Genomic DNA, 26,769 nt, shown 5'->3' on the forward strand with positions numbered 1-26,769 from the left:
GATCTCAGCTCACTGCAAGCTCCGCCTCCCGGGTTTACGCCATTCTCCTGCCTCAGCCTCCCGAGTAGCTGGGACTACAGGCGCCCGCCACCTCGCCCGGCTAGTTTTTTGTATTTTTTAGTAGAGACGGGGTTTCACCGTGTTAGCCAGGATGGTCTCGATCTCCTAACCTCGTGATCCGCCCGTCTCGGCCTCCCAAAGTGCTGGGATTACAGGCTTGAGCCACCGCGCCCGGCCCAGTTTTCCACTTTCTAGATGTCTCTTTACCCACACACAGCAGGGATTTTCAAAAGCATCTAGAAACTTCCAGAAGGATCTGTGGTCAGCTGAGCAATCTCCCCACAAATTATTCATAAGAGAGAACAGTTCTTTCCCCTGAGATCAACACTGCAGCAGCCACACACCTTTCCAGACTTTCCTTTGAAAGAGCTCCAGAGATCACCTGTTATCATGCCATCCAGAAAGAAATTATGATTCAAAATCATCTTTTCCCCTCTTAGCCTCTCCCACTTTGGAGCCTTCCCAGAAGGACACAGCTCAAAACCCACCCACCCCCATCCCAAATCCTTTAGCCACAACAGGAAGGCAATGAACTACAAGGGAAAGGCATGAACATTGTCATTTCAAGGTATTTGAGGGCTGGAACCATTGGCACTGAAAATGTTCGTTTGTACTTCATAGAGTTCTGCTGAAAGTTCCAGCAGGTTTGCCCTTAAAATGTGCTAATTAATTGAGCATGGCCAGGGAAATGTTCAAGCACTTTAAGGAATGATCAATAAATAGGATCTGAAGAGGTTAGCCATTTTCTGGAGGACAATATCAAAGGCACTGGGTGAAATCACTTAGAAAGGTGCAAGGCAAACCATCCAACCCTGACTTTGGCAACACCTTTGCTCTTTCTAGTGTAAAGGGTATGTATGTGAGACAATTGTATGGGCAAAGGTGCTGGCAATCTTTAATCGACTGCTTTCCCTCGCTCCTTCATCCAGAGCATCAGCAAAACCTTGTAGCCCTGCCTTTGAATATTCCAAGCCCATTGTAGTAATATCAATCAAGGTTCAACAGAAAAGCAGAGTCAAAGGACATATATATATATTGAGATTTATTGCAAGGAAGTGGCTTAAGAGATTATAAGCAGTAGCTAGACAAGTCCCAAATCCACAGGACAGTGCACCAGAAAGAATACACTGGAACTCTTGGACACAGGCTGAAGCTGTGGTCTTCAGGCAGAATTTCTTCTTCAGCAAGGGAGCCTCAGCTCTGCTCTTAAAACTTTTCAAGTGATGGAATCATGCTCACCCAGATTATCCAGGATATTCTTCCTTATGCAAAGTCAACCAATTATGGACTTTAATCACAGTTACAAAATAGCTTCACAGCATAACCTAGATTAGTGTTTGATTGAATCACATGTAGCTATAGCACAGCCAAGCTGACACATCAAAAGATCATCACACATCTCAAAGAGATGACTGCACTCTCATGCCCACTGAAGCTTTATTTACAATAGTCAAGATACGGAAGCAACCCAAATGTCCATTGACACAGGAATGGATAAAGAAAGTGTGATACATATATATATGCAATGAAATATTATTCAGCCTTAAAATAAAATAAAATTCTGCTATTTTCAACAACATGGATGAACCTAGAGGATATTATGCTAAGTGAAACAAGCCAGTCACAGAAGAACAAATATCGCATGATTCCACTTATTTGAAGTATCTAAAATAGCCAAACTCACAGAATCAGAGAGTAGAATAGTTGGTTGCTTAGCCAAACTCACAGAATCAGAGAGTAGAATAGTTGGTTGCTTAGCCAAACTCACAGAATCAGAGAGTAGAATAGTTGGTTGCTTAGCGCTGGGGGAGAAGGAAAAGGGAAATTGTGTTTCAGTGGGTACAAAGTTTCTGTTATATAAGACGAGTAAGTTCTAGAAATCTGCTATTCGACATAGCTGCTATAGTTTTACAATGTGCTATTGTGCTCTTTTAAATATGTTAAGAAGACAGATCTCATACAAAGTGTCCTTGCTGAAGATCACACACAAACATAACACAAAAGAACACACGGACATTGTTTTGGAGGTGATGGATATGTTTACTACCTTAGTTGTGGTGATGACATGGTGGTGTATGCATATATCCAAACTCATTAAGATGTATAGGTTAAATGTGCAACTTTTTGTTTATCAATCTCAATAAAGCTAAAAAATTAAAAAAAAATTTTTTTTAAATCACACCCATCCACCTCTCTTACTTTTCTGCCACTGAAGTGTCCTTCACTCACACCTGGACCCTATGATGGACTTCTCGTTGACTCAGCAGCCAGAGTGACCTTGTTGAGATAGGATTTGCCATCCTCTGCTTAAAGCCTTCCAAAGACACATTGCTCATGGAATAAAACTCAAAATCCTTACCAAGGCCACTGAGACCCTCCCGGATCTCACCCCTGCCTACCTTTTTGAGTCACCTTATACCACTCAGAGTTACTCCTTCTAACTGTGGGCCTTCCAGCCTACCCTTGGCTTTTTTCCTGCCTTGGAGACTTTGTAAGTACTTTTAACTCCATCTGGAAAATGCCTGCAGGTTTTTCCTCACTGACTTCTTCTTGTCTCTCAGGACTCAGCTCAAAGTTTAGGAAGACTTTCTTTGTTCACCCTGTATATTATGCCTCCCATCCCGAAAGCATCCTCTGTCATTTCAAATTATTTTTCTTTCTTTATAGCATAGATCACTATCTGAATCTTTTATTTATTTGCTTCCTTGTTGATAGTCTGTAGCATGTAGGCTCTGAATGCAATACCTGGACTTGTTTTATTCATCCGTGGGTCCCCAGCCCCTGACCCCGTGCATGGCACCTAGTAGGCGTGCAATGAAGTATTGTTATATGGATGATTGGATGGAAATTACAGAATCCTTTAAGCACTGTATTCTGCTCAAATCCCAGTGGATGGATGAGTATATGGTGTGGGATTTTGTCTAAAAATATGAAAAGGGGAAAAGTGGTAGGTAGAGTCGAAACAAGATCAGCCACAAATTAATAATTGTGGAAACTGGGTGGTAGGTACCTGGGGGTTCACTATACTATGTGTCTACTTTTGTATGCGTTTGGAATTTTCCAGAATGAAAATGTTTTGAAAAATGAACACCAGGCCAGGCACGGTGACTCAACGCCTGTAATCCCAGCACTTTGGGAGGCCGAGGCAGGCAGATCACCTGAGGTCAGGAGTTTAAGATCAGCCTGGCCAACATGGTGAAACCCCATCTCTACTAGAAATACAAACATTAGCCAGGCATAGTTACAGGTGCCTGTAATCCCAGCTACTCGGGAGGCTAAGGCAGAAGAATCGCTGGAACCTGGGAGGTGGAGGTTGCAGTGAGTGAGTAGACATGGTGCCACTGCACTCCAGCCTGGGCAACAAGAGTGAAACTCTGTCTCAAAACAAACAAATAAATAAATAAAAATAAAAATAAAATAAACACCAGGTTTAACTATCTAACCAGGAACAATATCCCACAATTGCCTGATTTTGTCTTCATTTTTTAGTTGATTGAAGTCAATTACTCTCAACCATGGGTTGTGGGTTGTTTTGGCTCCCGAGGGACATTTGGCAATGTCTCGAGACAGTTTTTGATCGTCACATTGTGGTGGGGAGACCTCAATGCACAGGACGGCATTGATTAACCACAAACAATTATCTGATCCCCAAATGTCAACAGTGCCAAGGTTGGCAAAACCTCGTGTATGTTATTTAGAACTATGTCTAGAAGCTGACCCTAAAGCAGGGTAAATATCAGCAATCTGGTCAGAGGCCCAGCCACATAACAGACAACTTCAATATCACTGGCAATCAAGCAAATTAAAACGAAAGCCCGCTTTCAACCTGTTGCATTAACGAAGGTGTTTGAGATATGCTGGCTAGGGTACAGGAAGACCAGCATGAGCCATGATGCTAGCCCATTGCTAGAGAATGTATAATTGCTCTGACTTTTCCCAAAAATAACTGAGCAATAGATAGCAAGCTGTTTACAATGTTCCTACCCTCTGACCAAGTAAGACCACTGCTAGCAATACATCCTGAAGAAAAAATCAAGGAAGCAAAAACTCAAAGCAACCTAAATGGCCAACAATGAGGAAACAATAACAAACTAAGATAAGGAACAAGGCATTCTAAATAAAATTTACAAGTTTTTAATGACATAAGGAGATACTTACAACATCATGTTTGGACAAAAGAGCAGAAATAAATTAAGTATTCAAATATTCATCCATAAAAAATTAAATTGTGTCTTTGGCAACTACATGGATGGAACTGGAGGCTATTAAGCGAAATGGCTCAGACACAGACAAATACTGCATGTTCTCATTTATAAGTGGGAGCTAAATAATGTGTACATATGGATGCAGAGTGTGGAATGATAGACAAAGAAGACTCAGAAGGGTGGGGAGAATTATGAGAAATTATTTAACGGGTACAATGTATGTTATTCAGGTGATGGACACCCTAAAAGTTCTGACTTCACCATTACGCAACCTATGCATGCAATAAAATTACACTTGTACTTAATAAATTTATACAAATTCAAATAATAACTATGATAAATAAGCATTTTAAAAATAATTAAGTGTTCTTCATGACCTCAACTATATAAAAACTAATAAAATGTCTTCTGTGGAATCATGTAAAATTCTTTGGCCACTCTTAAACTTTGCCAAACTTTTCAATATTTTTATTTGACCAAAATAGTCCACATGAGTTAATACATTTTCAGTCACAAATTGTGAAACACCCATCTCAAACTTCCATTGCAGTGATGGGAGTTTGTTGACTTATGTAACAGAAAGGTCAAAAAGTAGGTTGAGTTTCATACAAAGCATGATCCAGATACAACAATACAGTCACCAAGGACCTGGCTTCTATCTGTCTCAGGGCTCTGCCTTCCAAAAATTGGCTTCATCCTCTGACTCCAAGCAGTGATCCTTCATCATCCCCCCCACACCACTCCACATACACACACACACACACACACACACACATACACATGCTCTCTCTCTCATGATAGCTAAATGACAGAAGCTACTCCATATACCATATTCTCACACACATCCTACGAAATAAAGGAAGTGTCTTCTGACAACTTGAGCATAAGTCTGAAGATTCACTTTTCCCATTGACCTGAATTATATAATGTACCCATCCCTGACCCAGTCACTGTGGCCAATGGTGCACAACTTGCTAATTGCCTTGCACCAACCAGAACCCACCCACTGTAGCAAGAAAGTCAACCCCATCCAAATCATGTGGCTGAAAATGGCTGTATTAGTCCATTCTCACACTGCTATAAAGAATACCACCGAGACTGGGTAATTTATGAAGGAGGGAGATTTAATTGACTCACAATTCTGCATGGTGGGGAGGCCTCAAGAAACTTACAATCAGGGTAAAAGACAAAGCAGGCACATCTTACATGGCGGCAGGTGAGAAAGAGAATGTGAAGGAAGTGAAGAGGGAAGAGCGCCTTATAAAACCATCAGATCTCATGAGAAGTCACTCAGTATCACAAGAACAGTATGGGGGAATCCACCCCATAATCCAATCACCTCCCACTGGGTCCGTTCCTTGACGTGGGGATTATGGGGATTACAATTCTAGAGAAGATTTATGGGAACACAGCCAAACCGCATCAATGGCAGAGGGTGAATTCCACCAAGCAAAGTCAAGGTCCTTTCCATTGTAGCACAAAGTGGATGCTGGATAGTCCTCCAGTAAATGTCCCTGGGACGTGTGTTGCTAGGGAGGGGCTGTCTAACCATGGACTACATTTCCCAGCCTACCTTGTGTTTGGGTTGGACATAGGACTAGTTCTCACTAGTAGAATGAAAATGAAAGTGGAAATAGAGTACTCTGAGCCCCTAGAGGAGAGGGGAACACAAGGTAGAAGGAGGCTTCCTCCCCAATTCACTGCATAGAAAGGTACCTGCCCATTGGAAACACTCATATTAAACCTATTTGAATAAGCCATTGATATTTATGGGTTTTTTGTTGTTGTTGTTATAGCAGCTAGCATCAACCTAATACATAGCTTACAAGTGTATATTACTTTTACATAAATATAATAATAATTGTGGTGGTTAAATTTATGTGTCATCTTCAGTGAGCCATGGGATGGCCAGATTAAACATTGTTTCTGGGGGTGTCTGTGATTGCTTCTGGATGGGACTGGGATTTGAATCAATGAGCTCAGTAAGGTAGATTGCCCTCCCCAATGTGGTTGAGCATCATTCAATCCACTGATGACCTGAGTAGAACAAAAGGCAGAGGAAGCAGGAATTTGCCCTTTTTTTCCCTTGCCTCACTGTTTGAGCTACGACATCTCATTTCATCTTTTCCTCCTGTTAGATTGGGATTTATTCATCAGCTCCTCCGGTTCTCAGGCCTTCAAACTCAGACTGAATTGCACCACTGGTTTCCCTGAGTCTCCAGTTTGCAGAAAACAGGTTGTGGGACCTCCCTACCTCCATAATAGCATAAACCAATTCCTCCTTATTTATACTAACCAATGCTAGATACTATTGGTTCTATCGCTTCTACTTCTCTAGAGAACCCTGAGTAATACAATAATAATTTTTTTAAAAAGGTCATGTTTCAGGGGAAAAAGTCATGAGTTTGTTGTCCCTAATTTGTGTATGCATGATAGGAAGACATAAAAGAAGTCATAATTAATAGGCAAGCTAAAATAAAGCCAGGAAGCTTTGAATAGAGCCTGGTATTAAATATACCACTTATACAAGCTTACAGGAGAGGAGATTTCAAATGCTTCTGTCAGAAGATTCTCGGATCAAAGAAATTGATTGACATCTAGAAGATTAAAGGCCATCTGATCCACAGATAAAACATTCAGTCTCCTAGGCTAGAGATTTATATAAAAACACCTCCATTTTTTAATGGCTGTATTCCTGGAAGAGCCACTTATTCCTTTTCTTTTATCATGTATTCAATAACTATTGAGTGTTATTGAATGTGCCATGTTGGGTTGAGTGCAAAAGATCCAATGAGAATGATTTCGAGTTCTTTCAAAGAATTTATAGGCTTGGGACTTGGGTGGACTAATACACAGGTAATTACCAAAAGAGAGAGAGAAAGAAGTGCTATGATTGGCTGATTTAAAAACCCATAGAAAGGACATTCAACCTACTCTTGATGGTATAGCAGATACAATCTTGATGGTGTAGGAGATTAACAAGATTAATCTTGTTCATCCTCACCAAATATTCTATATTGCCCCCTATATTTTCCACCTTTCTCTGCAGTTACAATGGAGTCATGTGACTAATTCTGACCAATAGACCATGAGCAAAAGTAACACACGTCACTTCCTGGTCAAAGTCATTAGGAGCTATTCTGCTTCCTCTTCCTCTCTCCCCTCTTCTCTCTTCAGAGAGCTTGAAGGCCACGTGTTTCAGAGGCCCCAACAGCAGCACAGCAGTACAGGGCTGCTCAACCTACATGGCAGTTTATGTGAGTGAGAAATAAGCTTTACTGTGTTTAACTTTTGAGATTTCACACTTGGCCCGTCATGCAACTGGCATAACTATCCTGATACAAGAGGTCAGAGAAAGCTTCCTGAAAAGGAGAACTGAAAGGGTAGAAGATTAAATGAAATTCGGCAGGCAGAGATGTGGCTGCAAAGAGTAGTCCGTGCAGAGGAAACAGTGTCTGCCAAGTTTTGGAGATGGTTGCTTGTAAATAGAGTTTGGGTTTAAGGGGTCCTTTTATTATTATTATTATTAATTTCCCTTGGATATTTATAACTTTCCTCATATCCATTTCTTTATATTCAATGGCAGAAATTTCTAGCTTTTAATTGAAGCTTCTCACCTTATTGTTCCCCATTTTCTCCTTTCAGCAGCTAATGACCAGCAAATAAATCCACAAGGGCCCAGCCTAGCTGCTGTTTAAACAAACACTTTATTTTAAACACACTGCAAGGAAGTGCTGCCCCAGAGCGCTCCTGAAAGTTTGCAGTTTTGTATGTTTGCATTACTAAACTCTGCTTCCTACGTTTGCAGCGTAAGCTTTTTTTTCACTTTCAATTGTGCTGAAAATGGCCGGCTTTAAACTGCTTAGTGATACGGGCTGTGCAACGTATCCACTCCAATCCCCCAGAGCTTCCTTCAGGTAACTCATCAGAGCAAACCCCTCTCTAACAACACAGCAGGTTCACCCAAAGCTCTTCCCAGGAGAAATCCATGAATTCCTGGTCCACAAATCACCAGTTTAAGTAGCCAGAAGGTGGAGCTTTAACCCAGAGCCAGTGCTAATTAAATTTCCAGCCCTTTTTTTTTGTTGTTTTTTGGTTTGTTTTGTTTTTGCTCAGAGATCTTTTCCAAAAGAAGCAATGCCAAGAGTGACAAATGGAAGTAGAGGGAAGTCAGTTTGCAGCAGGTATATAGGCAGAAATTCAAGTCCCAGGTCTCAAGAAAAATAATTTCAACCCCATTTGCCAGAGCAAGGGGATCCATCTCATTGTCTACTATAGCAATAAAAAGAAAAAGTGAAGCGGAGATTCTGAGATGCCATTTACAGCCCAAAGAATACAAAAGATTAGGCAGTAGAAAAGCTAGGATATCCAGCAGATCTGAAAGAAGCAGTAACCAGAAAGAAGTATTTAGCAGGGTTTTTTTTTGTTTGTTTGTTTATTTGCTTGTTTTGGGGGGCACAGCGTCTCACTCTGTCACCCGGGCTGGAGTGCAGCAGCGCAATCTCAGCTCACTGCAACCTCTGCTTCCAGGGTTCAAATGATTCTTAGACCTCAGCCTCCCAAGTAGCTGGGATTACAGGCACCTGCCACCACGCCTGGCTAATTTTTGAATTCTTAGTAGAGACCGGGTTTCACCAGCCAGGCTGGTCTCGAACACCTGACCTCAAGTGATCCGCCCACCTCGGCCTCCCAAAGTGCTGGGAATACAAGAGTGAGCCACCACATTCGGCCCAATGTAGCAGTCTGATAGAATGGAAAGAGCTGGATCTGAGTTCATACTCTGGATCCACATCTTACCTCAGTTTCTTCTTCTGTAAAATGGGTTAATATCATCTGTCTTGCATCGTTGTTGTAAGGGTTAAGAAATAATTTGTCTTGGGATGATGATGCTTCTGCCAGGTACAGTTCTAGACAATGTGCATATACTCATTTAATCCTCACAACAACACTATGAGGTAGGTACAATTATTACCCCCATTTTGCAGATGAGAAAATGTAACATTAAAGTCCAGGGGCTTGTCCAAGAACTTGTGCAGATGGGATTCAAACACACGATCAGGCTCCTGACTCCCTGCACTTGGGTGCCCAGTTTATATTAAGTGTTCAAATTAAAGAAGGTGCTTTCGGTATGGGGTCACAAGAAAGTTAATAATTAATTATATGCAAAGCACTATAGAAAACAACTCATCCGGTCCTCACAATAATCTGGTCATGGGATGATCATTACTCTATTTTACAGATGAAGACATGGATGGGGAAGGGGGGGCAGTGGCAGTCAAAGACTGCACACTAACTGCTATGCTATACTGCCTTTCTAGGATAAGAGTGAAAGGAACAAAACCTCACTGATGGCTCATGCCTGTAATCCCAGCACTTTGGGAGGCCAAGACGGGCAGATCACGAGGTCAGGAGATCGAGACCATCCTGGCTAACACGGTGAAACCCCGTCTCTACTAAAATACAAAAAATTAGCCGGGTGAGGTGGCGGGCGCCTGTAGTCCCAGCTACACGGGAGGCTCGGGCGGGAGAATGGCGTGAACCCGAAAGGCGGAGCTTGCAGAAGGCGGAGCCGAGATTGCACCACTGCACTCCAGCCTGGGCGACAGAGCGAGACTCCGCCTCAAAAAAAAAAAAAAAAAAAAAAAANTCTGGTCATGGGATGATCATTACTCTATTTTACAGATGAAGACATGGATGGGGAAGGGGGGGCAGTGGCAGTCAAAGACTGCACACTAACTGCTATGCTATACTGCCTTTCTAGGATAAGAGTGAAAGGAACAAAAACCTCACTGATGGCTCATGCCTGTAATCCCAGCACTTTGGGAGGCCAAGACGGGCAGATCACGAGGTCAGGAGATCGAGACCATCCTGGCTAACACGGTGAAACCCCGTCTCTACTAAAAATACAAAAAATTAGCCGGGTGAGGTGGCGGGCGCCTGTAGTCCCAGCTACACGGGAGGCTCGGGCAGGAGAATGGCGTGAACCCGAAAGGCGGAGCTTGCAGAAGGCGGAGCCGAGATTGCACCACTGCACTCCAGCCTGGGCGACAGAGCGAGACTCCGCCTCAAAAAAAAAAAAAAAAAAAAAAACCTCACTGAGCATTGATGTTACCACTTTCATCTGGCCTTTAGCAGAAAATCGGGTTCTCTGTTCTCTTTAGTTTAAGTGCTCAGGGTCACAGAAACCTGTGGGCGAATCCCAGCTGTCCACTTAATAGCTGTGTGTTGGAGACTGGGGGAAGAACTTAACCTCCCTGAGCCAGTGTGTACGGTGGGGATTCTAAAACCCACCTTTCCAGATTTTATAAGGAATGTGCCTAGCTCTATGCCTGCCACAAAAGAAATGTTTGATAACTGACAGCCAATAGGCGCAGCTCATTTCTGTAACCCCAGGGCTTCGGGAGCCTATGGAGGAAGGATTGCTTGGAGACCACCCAGGAACTGAAGACCAGCCTGGGCAACATAGCAAGACCCCATCGCTACAATAATATAAATTAATTATTTAATAATAGGTAGCTAATGTGATTAATTCTAGGCCAGATTATGCAGCAAGCAAAATAAACCCCATTTCTTGATAGTCTTGTCTGGATTTTGACCAAAAATTATCCCAGCCTGCTGAATCTTACCTTACATTCTAAACCTGATTCCAGTGTCTTTTCATTTGGCCTCTTTGCAAACATGAACTTTTTCCCCCAAAGAGTAATGATTTTCTATCCAAGGACTTGCAAATAAATGTGTTGCAGGTGCCTGTGGCAATTCTAAAAGCATCTTTCAAGTGATGCCTATAATTGAGAAACACATATACAGAGTCTCCAAGTGAAGCCTTGAAGAAACCAACATTTATGGGATACTTCAGTTGAGTACATTTGCTATTTTTTGTAAATTTTTTTTTGAGACAGAGGCTCACTCTCTCACACCCAGGCTGGAGTGCAATGGCGTGATCTCAGCTCACTGCAATCACCACCTCCCAGGTTCAAGTGATTCTCACGCCTCAGCCTCCTGAGTAGCTGGGATCACAGGCATGCATCAAAATGCAGGGATAATTTTTTGTATTTTTAGTAGAGATAGAATTTGCCATGTTGGCCAGGCTGGTCTCGAACTCCTGACCTCAAGTGATGAACCCACCTTGGCCTCCCAAAGTGCCAGGATTACAGGCATGAACCACCATGCCTGGCCCTTGTAATTTTTAATAATACCAAAAAAGTTCCATTAAGTCGTGGTCATATGTATCAGTAAGTATGGGCTAGGTGCAGTAACAAACAATCCCCCAAATCTCATTAACAGACGTTTATTTCTTGCCCATGTTACATGCCCATTGCAGGTCAGTGGGAGGAAGATGTCTGCTCATCACCAAAAGACTCAGGCCAACTCAGACCCACAGCAGAACTGTCATGATCACCAGAGCCATGGATATGGTTATGGCAGTTCTAGCACTGGCTTGTAAAGCTACTGGCCAACACACTTCCCTTTTACCTGCGTGTAATTGGCCACAGCAAGTCACACTTAACTTCAAAAGGGCAGAAAGGAGGATGCTATCATGGAAATACCTGGACAACACTAATGACTACTCCACTCCAATTCCACTTACTCATCCTTTTGTTTGACAAGTATGTGCAGAACATCATAGAAGAGGCAAAATTGTATGTCTACCCTCTCAGGGTTTTTGGCTGGGCCTGAGAATTACATTGACCTAATACGTATCAACAAGAGGAAAGCATATAAATTTATATCGGTTTTACGTAACACAGGAGCCCTTATAAGAAGTGAGGACCTGGGGTCAGGCACTGTGGCTCACACCTGTAATCTCAACACTTTGGGAGGCGGAGGCGGGTGGATCACGAGGTCAGGAGATCAAGACTATATCCTGGCTAACATGGTGCAACCCCATCTCTACTAAAAATACAAAAAATTAGCCGGGCATGGTGTCACGTTCCTGTAGTCCCAGCTACTCGGGAGGCTGAGGCAGGAGAATGGCGTGAACCCGGGAGGAGGAGCTTGCAGTGAGCTGAGATCCGGCCACAGCACTCCAGCCTGGGTGACAGAGCGAGACTCCGTCTCAAAAAAAAAATAATAATAATAATAATAATGATAAAATTTTAAAAATAAGAAGTGAGGACCCAAAGAAGTGGCAAGACCTAAATACTTTTATATTCCATTAAACAAAGTGAGACAATCGTGGGAAAGTAACTGAATTATGTGGGGAGGCTAAAGGAAGATAAGAATGATTTTCACAAGGTCTGTTTGCACAGAATTCTCTCAGCTACAACTCTCCATGAAGCATGTTTCCTTTTTCCTGATATAGGGAGGACATCTTTCACATGGGAGTTTTTATCTCCTGTTTTCAGGAAGAAAAGATGAGATTAAAATGCCCTCCTTGCATCTGCTGTCTTTCCATTGCCTTTAAGCTCAAAATAATTCTTATCTTGAGGTGGTATATTCTGCCCCCTTCAGAACCTCCCTTGTACCAGACTACACATGCAACAGAGAACAAGACAGACAAGATTCCCAGCATTCTGAAACTTACATTGTAGTAACGGACTATTGGGTTTGCCAGACAAAAGGCAGAACCATTCTGCTAATGCAGCGTGAATGAGAAACTCTCGCGGTGTCAAGTCACCTCTTTTTTATGTTGGAATAACAATAACAGCTAACACTTGCTGAGCGCTTCCCAGGAACTCGGCACTGTGCTAGGCACTCAAAGACGCAATTTCGTTGCATTCTCAAAATATTCCTATGAGGGCAGTACTAACTATCCCCATCTTACGCATGAAGCAATGATGGGTCAGAGAGGCAAAGTGACTCAACATGTTTGCACAGCCTGCAAGTGGGGAGCTGTGGTGCGCAGCAGGAAACTGACTCTTGGGTCAAAACCCTCACTCACTCTGGTGTCTTCCCCTCCCTCCTACAGACCCTGCACATGCTGCCTAGAATTACTTAAATATAAATAAGGGAGGAAGTATGAGACGGTTCAGATAACCCATATTTCGTTCTATATGGCCACTCACCACTTGTATGACCTTGGGAAGGTCATTTATCTTTTCTGGGCTCTGTGGATGCATAGATGGACCAGATGTTAACTTTGACCTCAAGAAGTTAGTAAACACTCTATTTTATTACAATTAACTATCCTAGTGCATAATAGTTATGCTATGCTTTTTTAAAAACTTCATTTTTCTGAATGCAAAAGCATTAAGCGTGTGATTGATTGGGAAATGAAGGATAGGGATGAAGAGCATGGGTTTGGGGATCACAGAGCCATAGAGTAGCTCTATGATTTAGGGTGAATCACTGGGTCAGTGCAGATTCTGGCAGGAAACAGCACACTTGAAAGGAATGATTAAAGAGAATTTAACAAAGGAACCATTGACAAGATGTGAGCAGGATTAAGGGATACTGAAATGCTCAGGGACTGATAGCAACTGGAAGCCATTACCACCTCTGAGCCTAATTGAGCAGTGAGAGGAAATTCCTACAGAACCTAAGAGGCCTGGCACCTTCAGTAGGGGAACACAGCACTGATGATCCATGGCCCAGCAGGGAGGAAGCCAGCGGAGTAAATACTCCAACCTCTCACTACAATTACTGGTCAGCGACTTCCACTGCACAAAGCAACAGAAGTCAGAAGACAAGGGAATATGATCCATGCTGTCTGTAGAGGTCACCATCAATTGCACAGAGTAGCGTAGAAAAAGGACATGATCCAGCAGCTTTACCTCTCCAAGACTGCACTTCTTCATCTGTAGAGCAGGATACTAAAAGTAATTACCAATCAGGTTGTATATACTAAATAATAGTATACGAGGGGCTTAGCACAGTGCCTGGCACATAGTAAGTGCTCAGTAAATGTTTATGGAGACACTACTGTTGTTACAGAGGAGGAAATTAAGGAATTGCCCCAGATGGCATAGCTAATAAATAGTGGAGCCAAGATTTAAATACAAATCTGACTCTAACATTCATTGTGGCAATATCACTGAAATACCAGGGGTTTGGTTTTGGTCCTGCTGCTTACTGTACAGAAAGCCAATCACTGAGACAACGATTATTGCCAGGAAAAAAGGCTTTAATCAGGTGTCACAGCCAAGGAGACGGGAGCTCAGTCTCAAATCCATCTCTCAGACCAACTACAATTCGGGGGTCATATAGCAGGGATGGAACATAACTAAGTGTGGGGAAACAGGAATTAGGGAGGGGTAAGGAAGAGGAGTTAGTCAGTAGGCAGCAGGTGGTCAGTTTAGGTAGTCATGATGAGTGAGGAGTCTGGCAGCTCATCTGGTGAGTTTCATTTCATTGATACTCTCTTGGAGGCCTGATGGTCAGTTTCCTGAGGAAGGAACTCAGATAAGACAAATTAAGTTTCAAGTTTGAAGACCAGGAGGGTCAATTTCTATGTTTATCCATAAACATTGGTTCTATGGGACAACTGGGCAGGTTTCAGCAGGTGCTATCCAGCCCCACTCCTATCCCTTTCACTGCCATCACCTGCAACTGTTCCCTTGAAACTCACTCTGGCTGCCAGAGTCTACTCTGACCATGCACATGGTAAGCCAGAAGTCCTACGGGATTAATGTCTCATGGGAGCAGCTCTCAAACAGTGACTGGTAGGCATTGGTGGATAAATCCCTCAGCTACGTCACCCCCTAGGCAGTATAACTCTACGGTGCATACTTTACACTGGCTCCCAGAGATCCCTAGCAGGATCGAACTGCCATTGGCCACACTGGTAACTATCTTAATGATAGAACTGTGATTGGCTCCTCTCTCTGCCCTGCCTCATTCCCCTTTCCCTCCACAGTGTTTTCCAGCATCATCTCCCAAATAAATCACTGCACAAATCCTTTATCTCAAGGTCTGCTTCTGGGAGAACCCAAACCAACATCCCCATTCTCTTTCCCCTGGACTTTGCTGTCTCCCATGTTGCTCAAACAGATGAATAGATTAAAACAACGTGCTCTACTCATACAATGGGATTATTATTCAACCATAAAAAGAACTGATACACGCAACAGTGTGAATGGACTTTGAAAACATGCCCAGTGAAAGAAGCCAGAGACAAAGTCATGTACTGTAGGATTTCAATTACATGAAATATCCAGAATAGGCACATACACAGAGAAAGAAGGCAGAATGGTGGTTGCTCAGGGTTGAGGGAAGAGGGCAATGGGAAGAAACTGTTGTAATGAGTATGGGGTTTTATTTTGGAGTGATGGAAATGTTTTGGAACTGGAAAGAGGAGATGGGTTGCACAACACGGTGAAATGCACTAAATGCCACTGCATTGTTCGCTTTATAATAGTTAATGTTATGTGACTTTCACTGCAACAATTTTTTAAATTATTGTTTATGTATATACTTTACCTAATAATTGCACTTCTGAATATATTTCTTTAAAACAAGACAGGCTGGGCGCAGTGGCTTCATGCCTGTAATCCCAGCACTTCAGGAAGCCGAGGTGGGTGGATCATGAGGTTAGGAGATCGAGACCATCCTGGCTAACACAGGGAAACCCCATCTCTACTAAAAATACAAAAAACTAGCCAGGCATGGCTGCGTGAGCCTGTAGTCCCAGCTGCTTGGGAAGCTGAGGCAGGAGAATGGCGTGAACCAGGAGGTGGAGCTTGCAGGGAGCTGATATTGTGCCACTGCACTCCAGCCCAGGCGACAGAGTGAGACTCAGTCTCAAAAAAAAAAAAAAAGGTACTAGAGGAGAGTGCTCATCGAAACATGTTTTCTAACAGCAAAACACAGGGGAAAAGTATGAATGCTCATCATGGGGGTAAGTGGCTAAATAAAATGTGGTTCAGTCATACAATAGTGAGAATTACACACAGTGGTTACAAATAATGAACCAGGTCTCTCTTATGACATGGAGCAATCTCAAAAACACTGAGTGAGAAAAACAAGTTGTAGAACCACACACACCCATACACATACAAAATGATACCATTCACAAAATTATTAAAATCCATTAAACTATATATTGTTGATGTATTAGCCACAAGTTTAAAAACATAGATCAGGAGCATTTACACCCTTTTTGTGGAAGTGATTGCTTCTTATGAATGAAGAAAGGAACACAGTGGAAGGGGCTGTCCTACTTTGGGCTCTTTTGAAAACAGAGCCTGAAACAAGGAGTCCGATGCAGGTAGTTTAGTGGGGTGGCAATTGCAGGAAGATAGTAAGGACGCAGGGAAAGAGAGACAAGAAGGGAAGTCAGTCAATAAAGTGTATATGAATCGAGGGCAATTGGGACTCAATCTCAGTAGGAACCTCCGGAACAGCCATGCCTCAGAATCAATCCACTAAGGGACAAGGTAGCTGGGATAATTATTTTCCAACTCCCTTCTGTCATTGATCGAGGGTTGATCTTGGAGCATTGTGCCTCCAGTCCTTTGGCATGCCCTGTGGACAGGCCAAGCAAGTTCTCTTGCCACTAGAGGGAGCCCTGGGGCAGAGAAATGTGTGCCCCAGGGTGTAAGCAGTCAGCATGCCTGGAAATCATCCACTACAGCTGCAAGATGCCTAAAGAGATTGGCCAAGGGATGTGGCATGGGGTACTAATCATATCTGCTACATGAGAATAACTTTATCAGCAATGTAAGAAAAATCTGAAGTAAATAAAATACTAGTATTTGTCAATTCTACCCAGTGATTGCATGGGTGGCTGCTATATTATTCTCTGTTCCTTTTTGTATTTTTTCTTTAAATTTTACTAATTACATTCACAATGTTGTAAAACGATCAGCACTATCTATTTCCAAAATTTCACCACCCTAAAGAGAGAGCAATAAGCAATAACTCCTTATGCTCCTCTCCCTTGACCTTTGGTAACTTCTAATTTAACTTCTGTCTCTATAAATTTCCCTATTCTAGATATTCCATACAAGTAGAATTATGCAATATTTGTCCTTTTTGTTGGCCTATATCACTTAGCATAATGTTTTCAAAGTTTTCAAAGTTTTCAAAGTCAATCCATGTTGTAACATGTATCAGAACTTTATTTCTTTTTATGACTGAATAATATCCCAGTGTGTATTTGTGTGTGTGTGTGTGTGTGTGCGCGCGTGCGCCACATTTTGTTTATTTATTCATCTGTTGGTGAATTCTTGGGTTGTTTTCGCCTTTGGGGTGTTGTGAATCATGCTGCAATAAACATTGGCAAGGAAGTAACTATTTGAGTCCGTGTTTCCAGTTCTTTGGTGTATACCTAGGAACAGAATTGCTAGGTCATATGGTAACTCTATGTTTCATTTTTTGAGGAACCGCCATATTGTTTTCCATAGCATCTAAACCATCCTACATTCCAACCATCGCTTCACAAGGGTTCCAGTTTCTCCGCATCCTCACTAACACTACCTTCTCTTTGTTGCTGTTGTTATAGCCATCCTAGTAGGTATGAAGGGACATTTCACTGTGGTTTTGGGTTGCATATCCTTAATGATGATACTGAACATCTTTTCATCTACTTATCGGCCATTTATTATATCTTCCTTGAGAAGTGTCTATTCAAGCTTTCTGTGTTCTTAAAACTTTTCAAAATAAAAATGTAAGGTCCTACAGCATGCAGTGGAGCCTACTATTTGAAAACAACTTCTGCTTTTTCTAGTGAAGTTCCTTTCTTGATTTTCTAACAATCAAACTTTTCTCTACTTTGTCTCTCAGCAAATTTCAGTCTCAACTGCATCGTCCATTCCATCCATCAGCAAGTTTGCTGAGAGAGCTTTTGTGAAGCTTCTTTGCAACATCGAAGTGACAAGCAAATCCAACTTCAGGCAAAAGTCCAATAAATCACACTCCAGGAGATAAGAACAAAAGTAAAATCAAGTAGTCATGACTTGTCAACCTATCCTTTATTCTGGACTAAAGGGATGTGGGCTTTTTCTTTTGGTTTTGAGTAGGAAAATGATCTCTTCCCATCTCCCAATCACAGAACAAGAAATGAAGGGAAGGAAGATTGAAAAGGGTAGGGTAGTCCCTCCAAAAATTTACAAAAGCATCAATTGTAGTTTATATTAAAATTCAAGTCCCATGAAGTTTATCAAAGTTTGTAGTATAACTGTATCTCTCTACTAGAGTTTGAACCAAACATTTTTTCTCTTTGCTGGCATGTCTGTTGTTCCATGTTCTATGGGAATAATGAGGTATATTTAATATTTTCCACATCTTCCCTAGTTATCAGTTATTTTTCTCCCCCTTCCTCAAGTCCCTGACAAACTCCCAAACACTTTCTATATTGTATTCACTAGGAGGCAACACTGTGGGACTGGGTTTGAGCATGGAGTGTAGGCGGCAGACTATCAAGGGTTGGAGTCTTGGCTTTGTCATTTAATATCGTTGTTGTTGCTGCTACTATTGGCGCTAACTTCTCTAAACTTCCGTTTCCTTTTAAAGTCTATTTTAAAAAGGAAAACTATTACTACAAATAACCAAAATATCAACTCTATCTAGCTTAAACAATAAAGACAATTTAATATATCTCATTTAACAGGAAGTCTAGGGATTTATGAGATTGGGCGGGATTCAGAGCTGATTTTTTTCAGCCACTCAATGATATTGTTAAGGACCTAGGTTCTTTCCATCTTGCTACTCTGCCAGCCAAAGCATTAGTATTATCTTAAAACCAGTTTCCTTCAAGTTGTAAGAAAGCTGTTAGCTATAAACTTCTCTGTATATATCTCCCAGAAGGCAGCAACATTCTCCAATTTGGTGTTAGGTAGGGAGGTTTTTCCTTTAGATCGATTGGAAAGAACCAACAAAAACAAACACTACTGGAACTAATAAGCAATTATAGCAAAGTTGCAGAGCACAAGGTTAATATAGAAAAGTCCATTGATTTCCTATATACCAGCAATCAACAAATGGAATTTGAAACTAAAAACACAATACTATTTCCATTAGCACTCCCTCCAAAAATTAAATACTTAGATATAAATATAATAAAACATGTGTAAGATCTATATAAAGAAAACTACAAAACTAATGAAAGCAATACAAGAACTAAATAAATGGAGAGATATTCCATGTTCATGGATAGAAAGACTCAATCTTGTCAAATGTCAGTTCTTCCCGACTTGATCTGTAGACTCAATACAATCTCAGTCAAAATCCCAGAAAGTAATTTTGTGAATATTGAGGTGAATTTTGTGAATTTTGTGAAACTGACTCTAAAGTTTATACAGAGAGGCCAAAAAAAGAAAAAAAAAAAAAACAATAAAAAACAGAATAGCTAACACAATATTGAAGGAGAAGAACAAAGTTGGAGAACGCTGCCTGACTTCAAGACTCACTGTAAAGCTATACTAATCAAAATAGTGTAGTACTGGTAAAAGAACAGACAAATAGATCAATGGAATGCTACAGAGAGTCCAGAAATAGGCTCACATATATAAACTGATATTTGACAAAGGAGTAAAGTCAACATAATGAAGAAAAGATACGGTTTTTGACAAATGATGATGAAACAACCTGACATCCATGTACAAATAAAATTTAGATCCAGATCTTATACCCCTAAACAAACTCAAAATGGATCGTAGATTGAAATGCAAAATTCAAAACTGTAAGAGTACTAGAAAATAACATAAGAGAAATTCTAGATGACATTGGGTTTGACAATGACTTTTAGACACAACACCAAAGGCACAATTCGTGAAAGAACCAATTCGTAAGTTGGACTTCACTACAATTAAAAATTCCTTCTCTGTAAAAGACACTATCAATAGAATGAAAAGCCAAGCCACCGACTGATAAAAAAATACTTGGCAAAAGGCGTGTCTGACACAGAATTATTGTTCAAAACATACAAAGATATCTTAAAACTCAACAATAAGAAATAAAACAACCTAATACAAAAAAAAAAAAAAAAATGGGTCAAAGACCTTAAGAGACACCTCATCAAAAAGACATCCATATGGGCTGGGCATGGTGGCTTACGCCTGTAGTCCCAGCACTTCGGGAGGCCAAAGTGGGCAGATCATAAGGTCTGGAGGTTGAGACCAGCTTGGCTAACATGGTGAAACCCCGTCTCTACTAAAAATACAAAAATTAACTGGGTGTAGTGGCGTGTACCTATAATCCCAGCTACTCAAGAGGCTGAGGCAGGAGAATTGCTTGAACCCAGGAGGCAGAGGTTGCAGTGAGCCGAGATCGTGCCACTGCACCCCAGCCTGACAGAGTGACAGAGTGACATCCATATGGAAAATAAGCATGTGAAAGATGCTGGCCGAGCGCAGTGGCTCACGCCTATAATCGCAGCACTTTGGGAGGCTGAGGCAGGTGGATCATGAGGTCAAGAGATTGAGACCATCCTGGCTAACTCGGTGAAACCCCGCCTCTACTAAAAAAATAAATAAATAAATACAAAAGAATTAGCTGGGCGTGGCAGCACAGGCCTGTAGTCCCAGCTACTCAGGAGGCTGAGGCAGAAGAATTGCTTGAACGGGGAGGCAGAGGGTGCAGTGAGCTGAGATTGCACCACTGCACTCCAGCCTGGGCAACAGAGCAAGATTCCGTCTCCAAAAAAAAAAAAAAAGTGCTGCAGACCATGTCATTAGGAAAATTAAAGCGACAATAAAGTACTACTACTACTACATACCTATTAGAATGGTCCCAAATCAGGAACACTGACAATCCCAAATGCTGGCAAGAATGCTGAGCAACCGGAAGTCTCATTCATTCCTGGTGGGAATGCAAAATGATACAGACACTTTGGAAGAGAGTTTGGCAATTTCTCACAAAACTAAACATACTCTTACTATATGACCCAGTAATCCCACTCCTTGGTATTTACCCAAATGAGTTAAAATTTGCATCCTCACAAAAATCTGCACACAGATGCTTATAGCAGCTTTATTCATAATTGCTAAAACGTGGCAATCCTGTTCTTTAATAGGCGAATGAATAAACTGTGGTACACCCAGTTGATGAAGTATTACTCAGTGGCAAAAAGAAATGAGCTATCAAACCATAAAAAGACATGGAGGAAACTTACACGCTAAAACTTTATTCGTAATTGCTAAAACTCAGCAATCATGTTCTTTAATAGGTGAATGAATAAATAAACTGTGGTACATCCAATTGATGGAATATTACTCAGCAGTAAAAAGAAATGAGCTATCAAACCATAAAAAGACATGGAGGAAACTTACATGCTAAAACTTTATTCGTAATTGCTAAAACTTGGTAATCATGTTCTTTAATAGGTGAATGAATAAATAAACTGTGGTACGTCTGGTTGATGGAATATTACTCAGTGCTAAAAAGAAATGAGTTATCAAACCATAAAAAGACATGGAGGAAATGCACATGCATATTTAAGTTAAAGAAGTGAAAGAAACCAAAATGAAAAGGTTACGTAATTTGTGATTCTAACTATATGACATTCTGGGAAAGGCAAACTATGGAGACAATAAAATGATCAGTGGTGGTCAGGGGCCAGGGGGAGGGAGGGATGAAGCACAGAGAACATTTAGGGCAGTGAATCTACTCTGTATGATACTCCAATGGTGGACACATATTTTTATGCATTTGTCCAAGACCATAGAATGTACAACATCAAGAGTGAACCTTAATATAAACTACCAACTTTGGGTGATAATGATGAGTCAATGTAGGTTCATCAGCTATAACAAATGAACCATTCTGGTGGTTCCACTCTGGGGGATGTTGATAGTGGGGAAAACTACGTATGGTTGTGGGGAGTATTTAGACATCTCTGTGTGTTCTGCTCAGTTTTGCTGGGAGTCCATAACTGCTCCAAAAAATAAAGTCTAATAAAATAAATAAAGGTTTTTTTAAAGAGTAAAAAGATGAAAGTCAAGACGTGAAAACAGAGAAATGAGTAGAAGAATTATACCAGAAAGTCTAGGTTAGGGAATTTATCTAAGCTGAGCAAAACTTGCTCTGAGCATCCTGACGGTGAAGGTAAATAGAAAAATAAATAGATTTCTGTTATGAAAGGTATCTAAAGTGGCTCAGTGGGAAAGAATATTTTTTAAACTAATTTAAGTTTGTAGAATTAAAAGGCCAAAAATAAAAAGGGTGAATTTGGTATGGTCCTTGCCCTTACAAAGCTGTTTCCAAATGTGGTTTAAAAGGAGGGATGTGCAAATGTTGCACGAGGCTACAAAGAAGGTGACAGGTCAGACAAGATGCCACAGATAAGGTGGCATTTGAGCTGAGGGCTGTCCACCAGAGTGGGGCAGTTAGAATGGGCATCTGTCAATTTGCTTGTCCAGAATTTGGGCAACAGCATCTCAATTTTCCTTTGTAAATCCACCCTCCCCTTTTCCCAACTCTCAGTCTGCATGATTTAAGCTGTTTCCATTTCCTGGCACTGCAATGATACCGTAACCAAGATCTGGCCAACCAGCACAACAATTCCCTGGTACAGGGATTGGTTCATACATGGACCAAAGGTAGTCCAATGACCCTCCAACTCCAAACTCTTGATAGAAGTTTCATTCCCCTGGGATTGCTAAGCAAGTAGAAGGGAAGACTGGAGCTTTTCTAAACCATTACATGGAGATAACTTGCCTAGAATAAAGATCACATGAGATGAGTGGCAGAGAGAAAGAAATGCAGCTCTGATGACACCATTTGTGCTCCTGGATCCAGCTGTTCCTGAAAGCAAATTATGAATCCCTTGAATTTATCTGTTATGTAACCAATAAATCATGTATATGCACTGTTTTTTTAATTAAACCAACTTGAGGTGAGTTTCTGTCACTTGCAAACCAAAGAATCCTAACTGATAAGGAGGTAATGGAGTGAATACAAGCTCAATTCATGCCTCCACAACCTGCAGGAATGCAGACCAAGAATCTGCAAAACACTTGAGTTTAGGATGAAAGTAAATAAACCTAGAGAAGTAGCAAGAAAAGCAGGTCATGAAGTGCCCTGAGACAGTTCACATAGTTGAAATTGATGTGTACACATTTTAAATTCTGTGCTTCAAAATTCTCTGTGATCCAGCAAAATTAGTTCAGATAAGATGTATATAACAGAAAACTATAACTTGTATCCTAGAATTTTCTATTCAGTAAGTTAAATAAATACAATTTCTCACCCCTGGTGGTGGTGGTAGTGGTGGTGGTGGTGGTGGTGGTGGTGGTCGTGGTGGTGGTGCTGGTGGTGCTGGTGGTGGTTTGCTTCTGATTTTTGCTCTCTGCTGTTGTTTTTAGGAAAATTCTCATCCAAAAGCCTCTAGGCTCCTAAGAAAGCACTGAGTGGGGAGTGTGGCAAACTCAACGAAATCCTTTGTCTCTGAAGCTATGACAGATGAAAAGGAGACTGGCTCATGGGGAAGACCAGTGCTTCTGGCACCTCCTCTTCTCTACAATGCAGATAAGACTCAAGAATCCCAGGCTAGTCATGGGGTGATGTTGACTTGGGTGGAGACAGGATGTGGCTCTCATTTATTGAAATTATGCAAACCTGAGGTGTGACCTTCAAGAGAAACTGGACCCTCAGTTAAAGAAGGTATCAGACATTAATCAATTAGAAGGAAAGAGAAGAAATCAAGGTGAGCAGATGAGAGAAATCACACCACAGCCCGGGCAGGTGCCTCTCTGCTTCTGTAATCCCTTATCCTGGTCTTAGCGCAAACAGCAAAGTAGCCTGAGGCTAGAGAACAGAGTCTGTATGAGCCTCAGTCCCACAGAATTCCGCATTGCGGTGCGGTAATACCAAAATGCATAAATAAATGGAATGACTAGCTGAAGCCAGCCAGGGTGGGCAAGCTTTTCTGTTCCCCCTCGAGCCTTCTCCCTCCTCTACCCTCTTAGTCCTGAGTGTCAGTCCTCTATCCTGGATTCAGGCAACATCCTTGGCAAACTCAATAATATTTACGTGTTTGGAATAAAATTACCACATGTTGTTAGCATAGATTGTAAAGCAAATATGGATGAGAGCAGTGGCTTTCTATTTGCACGGTGGTCCAAGGAGCCCTCTCTCCAGCCGACCCAGTTTCCAATGCAGGCATCGGAGTGCCACCTTGTGGTAAGGAAAAAAAAAATGGCCATTGCTTTCCAAGCTAGGATTTCAAAGTTCCTGCCTGTGCAGCTGCTATCCGGGAGGAGGAGAAGAGAAGCAAGTACTTGGGCTCACGGTCCCTCTCTAAAGTGGAAGCATGTCTCAAAACATCCCACTGCACTTGCCTAACCTAGAGTCCCAGCAGCTGATCTTTCTTGAGCTCAGCAGCAGCAGAGGTGGGAGATCTTAGAAAATTCTTTCTATGCACTCAGCAGAGCTGTCTTTGGTGACAATAGTCACTGATCTAACCCAGAAGGCCACAATTCTTGGGGGACTGAAGGAAGAATCCAGGCACCAGAGACATTTTTGGTGGTGAAAATTGGGGGAGGGGTGCCCCTGGCATTTTGTAGGTAGAGGCCTGAGATGTGGCAAACATCTTTCCACTCAGAGGCCAGCACCCCCAGGACAAGGAATTATCAAGCCCCAGATGTCAAGTGTTGAGACTGAGAAGCCCAGCCCTTATCACTTTACATGTTCTTATCACCTTTAATGTTCTCAACACTCCTACAAAATAGGAATTATAACTTCCATTCTACAGATGAGGAAACTGAGGCATCCAGCAGTTCCATAACTCACTCAAGATCACACAGCTGGCACATGCAGATGTGATTAAGACCCAGTTTGGCTCCAAAGCCTGGGTTTTTTAAACCTCCCCACTGGGATACTTCCAGCATCCTGGTGTTGGAGATGAGGACTAAGCTCTGATTTTTTTTGTTTTTGTTTTGTTTTGTTTTGAGATGGAGTCTCGCTCTGTCGCCCAGGCTGGAGTGCAGTGGCGCAATCTCAGCTCACTGCAAACTCCGCCTCCCGGGTTCACGCCATTCTCCTGCCTCAGCCTCCCGGGTAGCTGGGACTACAGGCGCCCACCACCACGCCCGGCTAATTTTTTGTATTTTTAGTAGAGACGGGGTTTCACCGTGTTAGCCAGGATGGTCTCCATCTCCTGACCTCGTGATTCTCCCGCCTCGGCCTCCCAAAGTGCTGGGATTACAAGCGTGAGCCACCGCGCCCGGCCTGATTTTTTAATGTTGCCCAAATTCCTATCTAAGGGGTCTGGGGAGTCACGCCATACAAACCATAAATTCTCATCAAATGGGTTTTATTTAATCCTCTATATCGTGACTTACTTTCCAACCTGACTCTGGCATAACATTACGAGACAAGGAAGAAAATAAAAGTATTTTACCCCCAAACATGCTTCTTTGCCGTATCTTAAAATGGCCCTGCAAAGCTGTCCTTTGTAGGGGAAAATTTGCATCTGTAAAGAATCTCTATTAATATAGCTAGATCTTTTTCTTCCAGGCCCTCCCAATTCTGAAGAGATTAAGTGAGAGTTTAGCACCTCTTAAAGATCTGAACAGGAAACATTTGTCATCTGTTGTCTCTAAGGGCAGCCACAATGAGACTTCAAAAGAACCTTGTCTCCACAATCTTTTGTCTTCACCTGAACATTCCCTTTCCAGCAATCCCAGGTAAATGTTTAAATTTACCTATAGCCTGGAGGCCCCCAGGGCCTGAGTTGTGTCGCCTTTCTGAACCAAACCATTGTATTTCTTAAACGTATTTGATTGATGTCTCATGCCTCCCTAAAATGTATAAAACCAGGCTGTACCCCAACCATCTTGAGCACATGTTCTCAGGACTCCTGAGGGTTGTATCACAGGCCATGGTCACTCACATTTGGCTCAGAATAAATCTCTTCAAATATTTTACAGTTTGACTCTTTTTGTTGACAGAGACATAACCCTGAACCCCACCTTAACAACATCAGTTAGCAAATACCAAATTACGTGTATCCAACATAGAAAATACAGGAGAGAGAGAATTCCTACTCTAATTCTACCCCAATCAGTAGAGGAGACCTTAAAGTCTTCCGAAACAATGCCCTTCTGTAGCTCTTACCATATCAATGGGATCTGAAGACTTTAGGACAGGGGTTGGTAAACCTAACAGGGGTTAGCCTTCAGGCCAGATCTGGCCCCCTGCTTGTTTTTATAAATAAAGTTTTATTGGAACACAGTCATGGCTATTCATTTACATATTATCTATGGCTCCTTTCGTGCTCCGGTGGCAGTATTGAGTAATGGCAACAGAGCCTGTGTGCCCTGTAAAGTGTTTACCATTTGATCCCTTACAGGAAGTTTTTACCAATCTCTGCTGTAGGCTAAATAGGTTTGAGACACCTATTGCCAGCATTTGCTCTTGTTTATGTCCCTGGATGAGAGGGTTTTCCCCATGTCTTACTGAGCATCCCTCTACCCCTTGGAACATCCTCAACACAAATAAATCTAGGCTAGAGATCAGGAAATCTGGTTCAGCCTGAATCATCTGTGTTCTGACCTTTCTGCCCGCAAACAACACTGTCTGTCCACTCGTAAATCATGGGCTGTGGACCATGGGAATGCCATGAACCATTCTAACACACAATTTCCAGACTTCCTTTTACGTGCCTGGTGTGTCCCAAACAGATGAC

General features: G+C 41.9%; 1 long non-coding RNA gene across 1 annotated transcript in view; it reads right to left on the bottom strand.

The window, feature by feature from the left end:
• Positions 1-26,769, bottom strand: part of LOC108541213 (uncharacterized) — an 83,480-nt gene that overhangs the window by 56,462 nt on the left and 249 nt on the right. The window contains exon 2 of the long non-coding RNA XR_001888905.1: positions 20,860-20,942. This is a non-coding gene — a long non-coding RNA (uncharacterized LOC108541213). The remainder of the gene's footprint in view (positions 1-20,859; positions 20,943-26,769) is intronic.

Source organism: Rhinopithecus bieti, unplaced genomic scaffold (genome assembly GCF_001698545.2).
Source record: "Rhinopithecus bieti isolate Rb0 unplaced genomic scaffold, ASM169854v2 scaffold_19459, whole genome shotgun sequence".
NCBI classification, from domain to species: domain Eukaryota; kingdom Metazoa; phylum Chordata; class Mammalia; order Primates; family Cercopithecidae; genus Rhinopithecus; species Rhinopithecus bieti.